Here is a 14,814-nt window from a genome sequence, read left to right as displayed (position 1 = left end):
CATCTCTTTTTGCTTGTTGAGTAGCTTTGGAAACATTTACTTACTCTCTAACCTGCAGTTTTCTTGCCTGTAAAATCAGAATATAGCTCTCCTGAAAAGTGAAAAAGTGAAAGTGTTAGCTGCACAGTTATGTCTGACTCTGAGATCCCATGCACTGTAGCCCACCAGGCTACTCTGTCCACGGAATTCTCCAGGAATTCTCCATGGAGTGGGTAGCCATTCTCTTCTCCAGGGTATCTTCCCAACCCAGGGATTGATGAATTCTTTACCATTTGAGCCACCAGGAAAGCCCATATATCTCTCATAGACTACATTAAATATTAAATGAGATAACACATATATTTAGTACAATGCCTAGCACATACTAAGTGCTCAATAAATGATAGCTATAAGATTTTTACTAGTTGAACAATTTTGAGTAATTTTGTTCAACTCTTTCCAAATCTCTTTAACTGTTTTAAACCCAGTCTATACTTCCCAATCTCTTCCACTAAAATCGCATAATCAAACTTATCAATGCTTTGCCAGTGCTTCTAAACATTTGTCATCTATCGGTTACATATCCTTGACTATTCAATAAGGTAAGCACATGAAAGAGGAACATGAGTTTAGTTGAATAGGACTTCTTCCAAATATCTTAAGGAATTCATGAGATATCCTAGTAGTTATTCCATAAATATTCATAGTCTTTTAAATATCCATTCAATATTTTGCCTGGAATGAATGTCAAATTCATATTTTTGAAATAAATATCCTTACAATAAGTTTAAATTGGGTTAAATTTTTTTCTAAATATTTATTTTCACATATTTTCTTTACCCAAAAATAACCTTATTCATAATTACAGAAGGCAGGAAAGGAAAGTGAAAGTGAAGTCGCTCAATCCTGTCCAACTCTTTGGGGCCCCGTGGACTGTAGCCTACCAAGCTCCTCTCTCCATGGGATTCTCCAGGCAAGAATACTGGAGTGGGTTGCCATTTCCTTCTCCAGGGGATCTTCCCGACCCAGGGATCAAACCCGGGTCTCTCAAGTTGTGGGCAGATGCTTTAACCTCTGAGCCACCAGGGAAGCCCACAGGAAAGGAAGATTACATGCAAAAATTCTCTGGGCTTCTCAGTTGGCGCTAGTGGTAAAAACCTGCCTGCTCACCCAGGAGACATTAAGAGATGCAAGTTCAATCCCTGGGTCAAGAAGATCCCACTCTAGTATTCTTGCCTGGAGAATCCTATGGACAGAGGAGCTTGGTGGGCTATAGCCCACAGGGTAACACAAAGCCTAATCACACATTATTCAATTTGCACAAAATTTTTTTTTCAACCAAATTTCTTCTTCTAGAAACCAGAGTAAGTGCCCAACATATATGAATATTCCAACTAGCAGAATTAATTTATGTTTTCAGAGCAATGAATTCATCCCTAAAGAACAAATTCCAAGACTAAAGGATATTTAATGTTATACACTCAGGTAAACATAGAAATATTCATACTAGTCATCACCAGTATTCATGAAAAAGTCTGAGCAAATGTTATTTTCATGTACAGGGGAAGGCATTGCATCAGAAGATCTGAGTTTAGTCACTAACTTTCAATTAACTTTAATGTTATTTCATCATGAAGCTTTGTATTTTTCCTGTATAAAATGAAATGTTTGCATAAGATGGAATTAAAACAAATATTAATATTCATGACAAAATTAATAATTATTATGTAATTACTAAAACTCTTCAAGTTCTAGAATTTTGTCTTTGATTTTGTGGTTTTCATGAACAAAATGACTCAGAATTCATTAAATGCAAGTTAGCAGATAATGTTCATCTTGTCTAATGCAGATGTATCAGTGTTAATGTAGCTTTCCCTGACCACTTAGCAAACACATCAATGTATAAAGATAGATGATTGCAGTAACTGTTGGACAGCAGAGGAAAAGTGAAAGAAATTGATTTCTTAATTGCAAAATGTCCCTTCATTAATCTCTATTGCTCTTCTCTAATGATTCTTTATATTTCAAGAAGTAGAATTCAGTACTATCCCCTCCTCCCCAACCTTGTCTACCTTCCCTCCCATTCCCTGCAGCTACTATTTCCTCTGCTAGGTGCAGAAAAATCAGTATTTGTGGAAAGTAGTACAGTATGATTCAATGAAGATCAGGATCAAAGTGAAAATGGATGGATAGTCATGACTATGATTTATTCAACCAAAAGAAAAGGGGAGGAGGGGGCGTGTTGTTGCAGAATCTTTAATTCTGGTTATTACTGACCAAATTCTCTAAGGAAGATAATGACCTCTCATTCTAGAGAAAATCTCATCCATTCATCTGATCTACAGCAAACTCCATCTGAGGTATCTATGAAAACTTGCAAGGTAGCAAAAAGCCATGAACATTACAGTAACTCAGAGGGTTCTTTGTTTTTCAGGACCTTTATACACGTCTGGACTGAAAGTTGAATGAGAACACAAGCTTCCCCTTGTGTGTGATTTAATGACATCAACACTTTAAAGCTAGGCTGGCACAAGTCAATTGTACAAAAATGTAAAGAAACAAGTACAAAAATACAAAAACAATCCATTGATATAAAAAATAATTGGGTAAATCACAAAATGGTTGGTGCAGCTATACCAAATTTTCATTTGATTCCCTCTGTTCACTTAATTAAGCTCAACTGGACTTTATTTTTTGCAGCTCCAAAATCGCTGCAGATGGTGACTGCAGCCACGAAATTAAAAGACACTTACTCCTTGGAAGGAAAGTTATGACCAACCTAGATAGCATATTCAAAAGCAGAGACATTACTTTGCCAACAAAGGTCCATCTAGTCAAGGCTATGGTTTTTCCTGTGGTCATGTATGGATGTGAGAGTCGGACTGTGAAGAAAGCTGAGCGCCGAAGAATTGATGCTTTTGAACTGTGGTGTTGGAGAAGACTCTTGAGAGTCCCTTGGACTGCAAGGAGATCCAACCAGTCCATTCTAAAGGAGATCAGTCTTGGGTGTTCTTTGGAAGGAATGATGCTAAAGCTGAAACTCCAGTACTTTGGCCACCTCATGTGAAGAGTTGACTCACTGGAAAAGACTCTGATGCTGGGAGGGATTGGGGGCAGGAGGAGAAAGGGACGACAGAGGATGAGATGGCTGGATGACATCACCGACTCGATGGATGTGAGTCTGAGTGAACTCTGGGAGTTGGTGATGGACAGGGAGGCCTGGCATGCTGCGATTCATGGGGTCGCAAAGAGTCGGACATGACTGAGCGACTAAACTGAATTGAACTGAGGGGGAGTGCTTCCTCTGTATTACATACTGTGCTATCATCTGTGAATAATTCAAAGATAAGGGTCCTGTCCTTAAAAGCATACAGTCAAAGAGCTTAGTGTCTCCTACAGAATACCACTTGCAAAATTGACATTTACACATTACTACAAATTAGAAAAAGTCTATGACTTAGGCAAAGCTTTTTTGGTGACATGAAACAGAAATTCACACAATAAGTAGAAAGTACTATAAAAACTCAGTGGACTTCTGAGACAGACCAGAAGCAGGAACACAGCCAGGGTGGCCCAAGAACTAGAGTTTGAACTGGGAAGCTTTTAGGAACAAAGGCTGTTCTCCAGAATTGAAAATACAGCTATCTTTCTCCTGTTGTCTCTACTTATCCTGCTTGGTGCCAAAGACCAGGTCTCTGTGCTTCTCTTTCAGAGTGTGTTGTCCCAAAGTCATTACCCAAAGGCTGCCTCAGCCCCAGAACACTACATTTGCATGTCCTTCAATATCTAGCATGCACATTGCTGTGTTCCAACTCCAAAATCAGGAGGAAAGAATATAATTGGCCCAGCTGAGCACTTGTTTCCCTATGATCCAGTCATCCATAGTGAGCGATCAAGTCACACAGTTTTTAAACGCAGCTTTAGAGACGCACCCGTGTGCGTGACAGTTTTCCTGCAAGAAATAAGAACTGGACAGGCACCAGAAATTGTCTGACTATCATGTCCAATCTACAACTTCTAGCAGATATCTTCTTATATGCAACTCAAGGTAGGCTACAAAGAATAAATATAAGGTATAAATCATTTGAAACAAAGTATATTTTATTTCCTCAGCACATACTTTCCAGGCTGCTCCCCAAGCTTGAAGTCATCTAAAGATGAAATCATGTATGTTATAAATTACTAATGGAAACAGACTTATCTTGAAACATTAGATTAGATTTAGGAATAAGATTAACAACTAATGAAGAAGACTAAAGTGTTTATGCCTGTTTCAAACTCAAAATCTGTTCATAGGTTCTGTGATAAAGAGATTTTTTTTTTTCTATTCTTGAACACTTTAATGACATATGCTGGCATACTTTGTATCCCTGTGTTGACCTATTGAATACCTAAGTGAAACCCTACTTGGGTGGGGGTTCAAAACTCCAGTGCTACTGAGATAATTATATTACAATGTGGACAAGGTTACTAGTGGACAACTTGAGACCTTCCCTCTGCACATGTGTTGGGCTGGGAAATCTCCTTGACCACAAAAACGAGGGGGTCGAGGTGGGTTGCTTTGCCTTTCACCCAGTCAGAGCCCATCCTCCCAACAGTAGTTGATCTCAAATGGTCAGCAGGAAACTGGTTGCAGCAGGTCAACCCAACACATATCAATCTCCTGGGCTTCCCTGGTGGCTCAGTGGTAAAGAATTCACCTGCAAAGCAGGAGATGCAGGAGACGTGGGTTCGATCCCTGGGGCAGGAAGATCCCCTGGAGGAGGAAATGGCAACCTACTCCAGTATTTTTGCTGGAAAATCCCATGGACAGAGGACCCTGGTGGGCTACAGTCCATGGGGTTGCAAAGAATCAGATACTACTGAACAGAGCACAGGACATATCTATCTCCTAACTCAAAGCACATGCTCCTTGGTTAACATGGTCAGAGTTTCTTGCTCAGATGCTACAAAGTCTCTGTCTTAGATGCCAATCCTCCCTGCACATGGCCTCATTAGGTGCAAAACAAGGAGGTGGCTTTGCGTTCTACCTACTGCCTATGCAGCAGGAGGCTATCCTTGGGCCCAGCCATGTCTTTCCTGCCTCAGAGGTATTTCTTCCCTGTTTTACTTATTACACCTTAGTATTATGATTCAAATAATCAGCCTTTTCAGATATTTGAACTGTATTTAAACCCATTCTGGGTTACAGCCAGGCACTGAACAAGTTGAAAGTATAGGCAAGAATAACAAAAATGGGGAATGGAGACTCTATATTTGAAAATTGATTTAAAACATCAAAATTAGATTTTTAAGTTTTAATTAGATTTCAAGTTAAAATTATGGCTAACAAATAAAAATAGTTTACTTTTGGTATTACACTCCTCAATATATCATACCATGGCTTCCCAGGAAACTCAGTGGGTAAAGAATCCACCTGGGATGAAGAAGATGAGTGTTCGATCCCTGAGTTGGGAAGATCCCCTGGAGAAGGTGTGGCAACCCACTCCAGTATTCTTGCCTGGAGAATCCTACAGACAGAGGACCCAGGTGGGCTACAGTCCATAGGGTCATCAAGAGTAGGACACGACTGAAGCAAATTCACACACACACATGCATACCAACTATAAAATCTTAGCAATAAAAATAAATTATTTGAGAAATAGGTTTGTTGCATAGGTATCTGAGTGAAAGACTCAGCTGTAAATTAATAACCCACCAGTTAATGAATAAGAGGCTAGTTCCCACTTTCAACAACAATAACTTCTTCTCTAAGGAGACAGGCAGTTTTCTTTTTTGAACTAATCTGTTCTAAATTTAAAAAATGGAAATGGAAAATAGGAAGAGGAATATCAAGTTAATCACTGAATATTTTAATTTTCTTGTATAGTGAAAAAGGATTCCCTCATGGCTCAGACTGTAAAGTGTCTTGTCTACAATGTGGAAGACCCAGGTTCGATCCCTGGGCCAGGAAGATACCCTGGAGAAGGAACTGGCAACCCATTCCAGTACTCTTGCCTGGAAAATCCCATGGACAGAGGATCCTGGTAGGCTACAGTCCATAGGGTTGCAAAGAGTCAGACACTGAGTGACTTGTCAAAATAGAGAAAGATAAATTTGTATTTTAAATACTATTTACAATTTAATTATGTAGAATTGGGGGGAAAGCAAAGAATATAAATAACTAGAATGGAATTTTATTTTGTTCCATTCTTTTACAAGAAGAACACAAATTAAATTAAGCTGACATCAGGATCATGTTAAGAAAAGAACACATAAGAGAAGTAATGTCATACTCTGTATTTCTTCTCTCTTCTGTCAGCAAAGGACTGTATAATGACAAGTATTATACAAAGGGCATAGAAAACCCCAAAGTGCCTTTTAAATAAAAGACATTAAATTAAAATCAGTAGAGTTTTTTTTTCCCAATATTGTGGCTCCGTTATGAAAATATGGAAATAATACAAGAAACGTGGCTGAAAATGTATATACTTTAGTCTTACTGTGTGTGTGTGTGTGTGTGTGTGTTATTCACTCAGTTGTGTCCAACTCTTTGTGACCCCATGGACTGTAGCCCACCAGGTTCCTCTGTCCTTGAAATTCTCCAGGCAAGCATACTGGAGTGGGTTGCCATTCCCTTTTCCAGGTTAGTCTTACTACTTCTTTATAATTATAGTTAATTTTTTTCAATCTGCTTTTTCCAGCTATTAAAAAAAAAAAGAACTAATTTTAGGGATCTTACATAAAGTATTTTGTGTCCAGACTTCAGTGTGCTCCCCTTTTTTCACTTAACAGTATATCATGTCTTTCATTCTATTAAAAAACATTTTTAATTGCTACATGTTATTTGTTCAAGTGTAAAGACAACAAATTTCTTAATTCTGCCTCTATATTTTGACTTACAGTTTGTTTCCTGTAACAAAATAACTTTGTTATTATAAGGAATATGTGATAAATATCTTTAGACACAATTTTTTTTAATTTCCTAATGATACATTCTCAAAAGTGAAATGTTGGGGTCACAGAGATGTTTTAAGTGTTTATGTATTGAAAGTAACTTAGCATAGTAAGATGAATATACATCTTAATTGGAATACAGAGACATGAGCTCTAATCCCAACATTTTTTTCTAATTTAGTTGGTAACGTTGCTCAAATGAGATAACTTTTCTGGTCCTCAGTTTCCTTACTTGTACTATAAAGATGACTGAACTAAATTATTTTAGAGTTTTAGGGTTCCTACTGTGGTTATCTATGACTGCATAATAAATTATCTCAAAATCTAGTGCCCTAAAACAACAATCACTACTGTTTCTCTTGATTCTGTGGGTTGACTGGGACTCAGCTGTATGGTTCTTCTTCTGGTCTTGCTTGTAGTTCCTTAAGCGACTTCAGTCAGACGGTGGCTCCACATTCCATGTCAAAGATGGAATGTCCAGAATGGCTTCAACTAATGTGCCTGGCAACGGAGAAGCCAATGGCAACCCACTCCAGTGTTCTTGCCTGGAGAATCCCAGGGACGGGGGAGCCTGGTGGGCTGCCGTCTACGGGGTCGCACAGAGTCGGACGCGACTGAAGTGACCTAGCAGCAATGTGCCTGGAAGAGACAGCTGGGCTTAGCTGAGATGCTGGGGCAGCTGGATGTTTTTCTTTCCCTCTCTCTCTCTATAATTTTTATCTCTATCTCTATTCTCTATTTCCACCCAGACTCAGTGTGTCTCTTCTTCATATATGCTTTCTATATAGTATCTTCATGTGGTCTCTCCTTCAGAGAAATATGACCTGTTACATGATCACTCAGACTTTCGGAAGTGCAAACACTTCTTCACTTCCACTGCCTTCTATTGAAAAAAGCAAGTCTATCAGCCTAGCCTCAATATGAAGGGGACGGTATGAGGTCATAAATATTGGGAAGCATAGTTCATTAGAGGCCATCTTTGGTGAGTGAATGCCACGCAGAATGTGATGGGAACAGTGTCCTCAGAGCTCTCAGATATTAATTGTATGAAGATTTGTAATCCATAGATAGCAAGTACTACGACAGTCTATGGATAGCGTTAAAGACAGTGTGGTGGTCTGTATCGCCAAGGATGCTCATTTCACCAGAACACTCGATTCTCAACCCTTCTGGGGGTGGGGGAGTGCACTCTGTAATTTTCTCCAAATAATTGCACTATGTTCTTTGTGCTGACAGCTCACATGTCAGCCCTCAGAGGCACAGCAGATATAAACAGACAGAAGCTCCCCGTACCCTCCCCCAAGGAGAGTACCTGGGAGGAGATTCAGCCTGTCTGAGAGGAACTGTTTCCTCATGTGGAGTTTACAGGAAGGTAAATCTGACTGGATTTTACTGATACTCCACATGATTGGGGAAATCAGAAAGAGATTAACCAAAAATGAGTCCCCAGAGTAATGGAAAATGAATCAGCTTTGCTTGGCCTCTCCTAATAAAAGATAATAATCCTTTCAATAGATTGATTTTGTTACGGGATAGCTAACTATGTACGCTCAGTTCAATAGAATTAAGACTGCCAGGCTGTGATAAAACCAAATAACCATTGTTATAAACAGAGAGCAGAGCCAGACTCAATAGTATTTTATTAATCTTTGATGCCAAATTACACATGCTTGAGGAGAATATGCTTTTTCTCCCATGCTATGGAAAATAGCAGCTATTTATTAAGTCTATCTCTTAAAACTTAAACATTTGCTCTTTCTCCCCACTGCCTAACAGTGAGAGCTAAAGCTTCTGGAGCATTTTATTTATTTACATGGCATTTGTCTTGATGTTTCCTCAGTAATAATACATAGTAACAGAGACAGATGAGAGTTCTGTATCATCCTTTCCCTCAGGGCAAACCAGGCACAAATAGACCTCTAAAGAAAAAAATCCACCAAGCAGGACAATAAATAATGGGGCATAAAATGGGGGAAATAGTTTCCAAGTACAATCTTTAAAAAATACAGAAGAGAACACTTTAACTTTCACGTTTTACAGTAGGTTTTAGCTTCATTACTAGATCCTTCCCCACTCACCAGGTTCTAAATCTTTTTTTTTTGTTTGTTTTTAAGTTTCATGAAATTGCAAGGACTTCTACGGTGCTTGATTAACAAAATGGTACTTGTCCTAAGTAGTAGCTGAATTATACAGAGATTTTTAAACAAAATATAAATATGATTGTTCAAGCCATGCTTATTTCCTAATAAGAAATTAAGCCTTTATTCAACAAATATCTTAGGAATGTCAGCTCTACGCCAGACACCACGCTGCTGCTGCTAACTCGCTTCAGTCGTGTCCGACTCTGTGCGACCCCAGAGACGGCAGCCCCCCAGGCTCCCCCGTCCCTGGTATTCTCCATGCAAGAACACTGCAGTGGGTTGCCATTTCCATCTCCAATGCATGAAAGTGAAAAATGAAAGTGAAGTTGCTCAGTCGTGTCCAACTCTTAGCGACCTCACGGACTGTAGCCCACCAGGCTCCTCTGTCCATGGGATTTTCCAGGCAAGAGTACAGGAGTGGTGTGCCATTGACACCACACTAGGTCATAGGATTAAATAAGGGAGCAAGATACTGTTTCTTCCTTGAGGAAACTTCACTGTAGTGGAGGCAATAGAGCATTAAGGTGGCTAGAGTCCAAATAAGTGGTATCTAGTCCCTCTAAGGGCTTCCCAGGTGGCTCTAGGGGTAAAGAACCAGCCTGCCAATGCAGTAGCTGCAGGAGACTTAGGTTCAATCCCTGGGTCGGGAAGATCCCCTGGAGGAGGTCATGGCAACCCACTCCAGCATTCTTGCCTGGAGAATCCCATGGACAGAGGAGCCTGGCAGCGTCCACAGGTTCATCAAGAGTAGAACATGACTGAGGCGACTTAGCATGCACACATGCAGTCTATCTAAAGATTCAGGGAAGGATATTCAGAGATAAAATTTAAGCTGAGATAAGAAAGATGCAGAGAAGTTGGTCAAGGAAAGAGCAGGGGTTGTATAATAGGATTCTACAGAAAAAGAACATTATATTGAGTGGGCCAAAAATTTCATTTGATTTTTCCCTAAGATGACAGTAGTAGCATTTAGTTGTCTTTTACTTCATCCAAAATAATTTTGTTAGATTGTATTATCATAGCTATCGTATCAGCATGCATTAAAAGACTTGTCAAAATTGGTTCATTTTTGTGTAGCCATTTTAATATTGAAGATGGAAGAAAAAAAGCAACATTTTTGGCATATTACACTTTATTATTTCAACAAAGATAAAACCACAGCTGAAATACACAAAAATGATTTGTGCAGTGTATGGAGAAGGAGCTGTGACTGATTAAAGTGTCAAAAGTGGCTTTTGAAGTTTTGTGCTGGAAGTTTCTTGCTGGACAATGCTTCCAGGTCAGATATACCAGTTGAAGTTGATAAAACTCAAATCAAGACATTAATTGAAAATAATCAATGTTATACCATGCAGGAGATAATTTTTTTTGCAGTCATAGATAACCACACAAACACACATCTTAGTGTATATAGAGAGATTCACTATAAGGAAGTAACTCATATGATTTTAGAAGTAGACAAGTCCCAAAACCTGAAGTTGGTGGTTGGAGACCCAAGAACGAATAATGTAGTTCCAGTCCATGTCTGGGGGCCTGAGAACCAGGAGAGCCAATCTACATTCCAGTTAGGAAGCTATCAGGCTCTAGACCCAAAAGGAATGGATATTTCAGTTTGAGTCCAGAAGTAGGAAAGGACTAGTGTCTCATCTCAGCAAATCAGGCAAGAGGAGTGGCCTCTTCCTTGAAACAGAGCCATTTTGTGGGTTCAGATTTCAACTGATTGGATGAGGCCTACCCACATTAGGGAAAACAATCTGCTTTACTCGCAACTCAAATGTTAATCTCATCTAAAAACACCCAGAATAGTACTTGGCCAAATATCTGGGCACCTCGTGACCCAGTCAAGTTGACACATAAAATGAACCATCAGCGAGGTATTATGGTAGAGCAAAACAAGGAGGCTGGGTCGGGGGGTGGGACTGGTCCTCAGGGAGGAGGTTTTTAAGAAAAGGAGCAGCACGTGTAAATGCCTTCATGGCCAAAGGTGGTACTAGAAGGCCTCTGGACTTTGGGCATTCAGAAGCTAACACTTAGCAGTTTATAAATACTTCAGAATATTCAATTCTATGCTAAGACTGAGAGAAGAAATCACACATGCTGCAAAAGCCCTAAACGTCTTACTCCTGTGTGCATGTCCTTCAGCTTTTGCATCCTGTAAGTGTAACTTGTATTTCACCAGCTTGTCCCCTACCTGCTCCTGAAGGGCCTTTAGTTTTCCATGAAGTCCACCCAGTATAGTTATTTCTGAAAATCCTTAGAGGAGATTAAAACTGTCTGTATAGATTGGTGTTCCTAACCAGGGATGATTTTGTTCCCCAGGGGACATTAGGCTACCTAGCTAGTAAGACATTCAGTTTTCCCACTTGGAGGAGGTGCTACTAGCATCTCTCCAGTTGAAGCCAGGGATGCAGCTAAATTCTCTTCAATATATAGGATGCCCCAATCCCAGAGAACTGTCTAATCCTCAAGATTCAATAGACAAGTGCTATTGGTCATCACTAGTACTTCTGGGTGATCAGCCAAGTCGAGACATGGAGCCTCTTCTTATCTAATACCCCACCTATAAGATTGTTTGGAACTGCTCCACAAGTGCCCAGGACTACAGGTCCTCATGTGCTTTGGGGGTGACTTTAACAGAAGAGTTGCAGAAGCATTCATCACTAAGACTTGTATGCCATTGTCCTCTTCTTGCCTTGACTTCCTCCAACAGAGTCCATAGCCTTTGCCACAGCAGAGGTTCTTGCCCTGAGTACCTGCAACCCCACCAGCAGTGTCTCCAGTGTACACCAAGATGTATAATAATAATAATTAGCCCTTCAAGGACATCCTTAGAAGATTCTGTTCTAAATACTTTATAGACATTATTTCGTTTATTCCTAAAGCAAACAAGTAAGTTTTCAAATAAAGCTATTAACACTGAGGAAAGTCAAGAAACTTTCCCAACTTGTACTGCCAACTGAAAAAAAAAAAAATCTGGAATTTTAGTTAGAACCAGTTCTATCTGACTCCTAACCTGTGTTCTCATAAATGAACTAAACTGCATGAAGATCAGACCGGTGACCAACCTCCACCCTTGACTGTGGCTTTGCCCTGTGTCCGTAATGAGACCCTTCTCACATTCTCTGTTTTCTCACCCTAAAAGAGATCCAGCTTAACAAAACATGAGCAAATAGTGTGACTTTTGGGGAAAACAGGGAAATTTTTTCAGTGTAAACTTTTTCAACTTTTATTTAATCCACATGTATTCTTTCCTCAAGGCCCCTTTCCAATCCAAGTTTCTCTCCATCTCCTCAATTCTACTTCCATCTGCCAAGACACATACACACAATATCATTTCTTGTTGTACTAAACAACTTGACTTTCACTCTTGGTTTGGGAACCCCAACAAGTTATAAAAAAAGAAAAGGAAAGGAAATCAGAAGTTAGCTGTTCTTTTCCACCTTAAAAGTTATGTTATCTATTGTTTCTTAAGACTGTGTCTTGGGAGTTTCTATCTAAGAACTTGTATCAAAACTATCATTCAAAAAAAAAGAGAAAAATGCCAGCCTAGATTTGAGGGAATAGAGTTCTATTGCTAAGAAAATAAAAATTCTCTGTCATTAAAACATTCATAATTTAACCAGCCTTTGAATTATCCTTTAAGATTCCCTCTACTTAGGTAAAAGAGCCTTAAGTAATAATGGTAGTCATGTGAACTAGTCCTTAGGTGTGTCAGGCATTAAGGTAATTCATTCATTTAATAAAGGGGTCAACAAAGTACAGTCCAGCAGCCAAATCTGGTCCATCGCATGTATGGCCCACAAGCCATATATATAAGAATGAATTTTAAGTGTTTAAATATTTTCATTTTAAATAGTTAAATATTTTCATTTAAATAGTTATGCCATTATCCACATACCATCCTCAATTCTGCCTCTTGGCCAGTACCTGATGTAAGTCAACCATTGTGTGAAGTAGAAACTGTCACTATTCCCATTTTGTAGATAAGAATACTAAGGCTTGGGGTGATTTATTAAGTGGAGGTTAAATGACTTATCAGTAGTCACATATATGGAAAATGGCAAATCCAGGATTCCAATGTACATCTTTTCATTCCAAAGCCACCACTTCTAACCACCATACTAATCCAATGTCCTGGAGCCAAGAGCCTGTCTATTTTAGTAAAGTGAAACATAATTTGAAGCAAGAGGTTGTCCTTGCTGAAGCCCTGATTGGGCAGCCCACCGTCATCCCAGGGCAGCACCACCAATGTGATCATCTGCAGGTGCCCACAGTAGCACGTGCCAGACTCATCATCCTGTCACATGGGTTTCTGCACCCAGCAGAGAGAGAACCTCATTCCCAGAAATCAAGAAGAACCAAAGAAGCATTCCTCATGCTCTGGTCTCACAAACTTCCTACCGAAACAGCCCCACCTCCCTTGTTGAATGTGAGCTTGGCTGCATGAGCACCTGAGTCAGGAGATAAATGGATGAAGCCAGATTGCCTGCTAAATTTGGAATTGTCCCTCTCCACTGAAAGCCAAAGCTTTTTTTTTTTTTAACTAAGTATCTTGTCCACCTGTGGGGAGTCCTTTCTCAGGTAGTTCTCCAGCCCCTCCACCAGGTTCATACAAAAAAACACAGCACAGGGCTCTGCTGAAAGAGCCAAGCTTGGATCCCACTATACATACATATTTTGTTTGTTTGTTTAATATATATTTATGTAAGAACTAAGGAAACATCAGGGAAGTGTGACAAATCAGCACGTATATCGGAGACTATAATGACAGACTCCAGCCCATTATTTTTGTTTTTTGCCTTTCCCTGTGAGTCTGGGTGAACTCCGGCAGTTGGTGATGGACAGGGAGGCCTGGCGTGCTGTGATTCATGGGGTCACAAAGAGTCGGACACAACTGAGCAACTGAACTGAACTGAACTGATAGAGTTAAATAGAAAAACACATTTCTGTTCACTTCAGAGGAAGCTCTTTATGAAATAAGACTCATCCTCAAATAGTTCTTTCTCCATAGTCACAAGGTTGTCCCAAAGACATGACATGAAATACTGCTTCTGACCATGATTCTGTACTGCTTGAAAGTTCAAACCCTAGCTCTGTGGTTCTGAAACAATTCAACCCTTCTGTCTCCTTTTGTGTAAAGTGGGACAGTAACAGTGCCTGCCTTACTGGTCATTGTGATGATTATAAATGTAAAACACTCAGAACTGGAAATATAGGGCACTAACTATGCCAATAAATGCATCAAATATACCATACAGCTTCCACATTTCAGGACAAAAATGAGACTTTCCCACAATTTTCACTTAGTGTTCAATTTCCATTATATTCAATTATGTTTTTCTGAGACAGAGAAGTACACTAGGTTCTATAAAATATATAATAATGCTCAGTATGAGCTCTGAAAGGACATTAAAGAAAAAGTGCTTAAAAAGAAGTCTTTAGAAAGCATATTTTGAAAAGAATCAGCTATTATAATGATATAAAGCTATGTGAGATGCACTGTAATTTTCCATTTTAGAAATTTCAAAGCACATTATATTTTGACACAAGCTTGGTAAAGCTTCGTCTCCTCTCCCATGCTTTTTGCCAGGTAATTATGGACTCCGACTTCTTTTCTATTAGTATAATTTAAAATATCAAGCTATAAAAAAAATAATAGGATTGAGTTTCTTTGTATCCTCTGAACTTTTTCATTAAAGATGGATAATAAGACAAAAGAATTACAAAGATAGAAAATCACTGACTGAGAAAAGCCTGA

The sequence above is a fragment of the Bos indicus x Bos taurus genome, chromosome 12, assembly GCF_003369695.1.
Source record: "Bos indicus x Bos taurus breed Angus x Brahman F1 hybrid chromosome 12, Bos_hybrid_MaternalHap_v2.0, whole genome shotgun sequence".
NCBI lineage: Eukaryota > Metazoa > Chordata > Mammalia > Artiodactyla > Bovidae > Bos > Bos indicus x Bos taurus.
This window is presented reverse-complemented; position numbering follows the sequence as displayed.